The sequence below is a fragment of the Eptatretus burgeri genome, chromosome 2, assembly GCF_056783735.1.
Source record: "Eptatretus burgeri isolate ZD-2024b chromosome 2, Ebu_testis_v1, whole genome shotgun sequence".
Taxonomy (NCBI): domain Eukaryota; kingdom Metazoa; phylum Chordata; class Myxini; order Myxiniformes; family Myxinidae; genus Eptatretus; species Eptatretus burgeri.
The window spans coordinates 68,061,929-68,064,428 of NC_140962.1; the positions used below are offsets into that span (position 1 = coordinate 68,061,929).

At 38.4% G+C, this 2,500-nt stretch overlaps 1 protein-coding gene across 10 annotated transcripts in view; it reads right to left on the reverse strand.

Annotated features, from left to right (window-relative positions):
- LOC147032229 (indian hedgehog protein-like) overlaps positions 1 to 2,500 on the reverse strand; it is a 183,276-nt gene that overhangs the window by 18,448 nt on the left and 162,328 nt on the right. The window lies entirely within an intron of this gene.

Sequence of the window (2,500 nt, forward strand, 5' to 3'; positions counted from 1 at the left end):
AGGTTATTGGTTACACCTGAGCTTATTTAAATTGCTATTATACGGGGGGTGGACACTTATCCAACCAAGATATTCCAGTTCTTTTTTTTTAATTAACCTTCTGAAATTTGTCGAATATATTTTGCAATTGGAAGTTTTGGGTTGGAATGTGTAAATAAAGGTGAAAAAGTCTGATTTGATGCAATTTAATTCCAGGCTATAATGCAACAAAAGGTGAAAATTTTGAAAGGGGGTGTAGACTTTCTATAGGCATATAGAAATTTTGAAAGGGGGTGTAGACTTTCTATAGGCATATCTCTCTATAAGAGAGATGTCTGTCTGTATGTGTTGCTATTTTTCTCAGAGATGGTCAAATGGATCTTCGTCAAACTTTTGGAGGTTCATCAGTGAGTGTCATGGAGTGATTTCGGCAATATAAAATTTTGAAAATTTTGAAAAAAATAAAAACAAGGTTGGATTCTTTTTTTGCAAAATGCTCTGTCATGCCTAAAACTTTGTAGCCTAAAACTTTTAGTTAGGTTTCTTGACTGCCACTGGTAACATGTAACCCAGTGCTACCTGCCGCATGGTCGGGTACTCAGCAACTAAACCGACTACCCTCACTGGCTCGCCAGTGGGGAGGGTGACTGACACCCTGCAGGACTAAAAACAACACCTGCTAAAGGGTGGATGAGCTCCTTCAGGGAGCTAATGGCCATCCAGTAAGGAGATGGTGTCTCCGAAAAAATACCCATCCGGTTCGACCGGTTTTGTATGTAGTATGTTGGAAACAGCGACCAATCAGTGTATCACTACCGTTCTGACTTAGGAGCGTTAAAGTGGTGCCTGGAACCATCTTCCACTCTCCGTGTCAGGATTGCTGGTCTTACTTTCTGTCTCACTCAAACTATAACTACTGGGCTAGCTTTAATCTCTCTTTCATGCAAACAAATACCATACACTTTTCTTACTCACTCATTTTCACTCCTCACTTTACATTCTCTATCTTATTTCTCTTTATTTAAGACCTGGCCTTGATGAGGACTATTTAGTCCATGACTGAAGCCTTGAACATCAAAAAAAAAATTTAAAAGCTATGTGAAAGGTAATATTAAAGGATCCCTGACCCGGTTTCTTGGTGGGTCTCGGGATGGGTTTTCGGCCTCCATTAAAAAATTTTTTAAAAATTCTTAAAATGCCAACAGGATTACATAGAACAGTACCGGGCAATGTCGGGTGCCCCTGTTGATGTACTTTGAGAGAGAGGTGTGTGTGGGGGGGGGCATTTTTTTTTTCCAGAGATGGCTAATGGCTCTTCGTAAAAAATTTCAGAGGGTAATTAGTGCTAATGCAACTTAATATTGGCGATTTGATTTGTAAACGTTAAAGGAACAAAGGAACAAAAACAAACAAACAATTTTTTTAACTCACTCTTGTGAGTATATATAAAATATATATATATATATATATATATATATATATATATATATATATATATATATATATATATATATATATATATATATATATATATATATAAAATCTGATATCAAATAGCACCTACTGTACACGCACTGGAATGGGGACTGCATGGTACTTTCTGCAAGGGTCCTGACTAATAGGGAACGCATGCCACACATTCGTCCTATTTAGGCATCTATTACACAGTTTACGAGGACTTTGAATGTTTGCCAGGAAATAAGATATTACAGTTAAAACGGAACTTCCGGCTGTATTTTCAGTGTGTGAAAGACACAGGACCTCCCACTGTTAAAAGCAGTATCAGCTGCTATTCTGCTGACTGTAATATTAGTTAGCCTGCAAAGGCTTTAGAAGCCTTTTTCACAATGCCAGCACACCACTTGGGAGGGGAATCAATCCACAGACATGTTTCTGGCTACCTACGAGGGACTTCAGCTTTGTAGAAGGATACCTTTTTTTAAAATAGAAAAACAGGCAACAAAAATTGAACCATTAGAACAAAACTAAGCATGTGCATTTCAGCCACAAGGTCAAAGTGCATGGTCAAACAAATTGAAGTGCACCTTGGCCCTAAGGCTAAAGCTCATGGTCCTACAAATCCCCTACATCCAAGCCCATATGGCCAAAATGCATGGTCATACTAAAAAGGTTTTCTGTTTGGAGACTACTGGCTCTTTCTGATCAGATGCCTTTTTATAGGAACAACAGTTTACAAAAAAGCAACCATGCAGTACTGGATAATAAAGCTAAGGATATACACTTTCACTCCAAGACCAAAGTACACACTCAAACACAGATTATCAACGAATGCACGTGCACCTTGGCACCAATGCTCATGGTCATACAAAAACATGCATTCCAACCCACAGGACCAGAATACATGGTCAAATCAAAAATGTTACCTGTTTTGGGACTATTGACTGTGAAAATAAAGAATGGATTCCCCTGAGGAATTAAGGTGATTAGCTGTCTCCTCAGGTCTTACATCACAAAGCTCCTCTTCAATAGAATGGTGGCTGTTAACCCTTGTGTGACATCA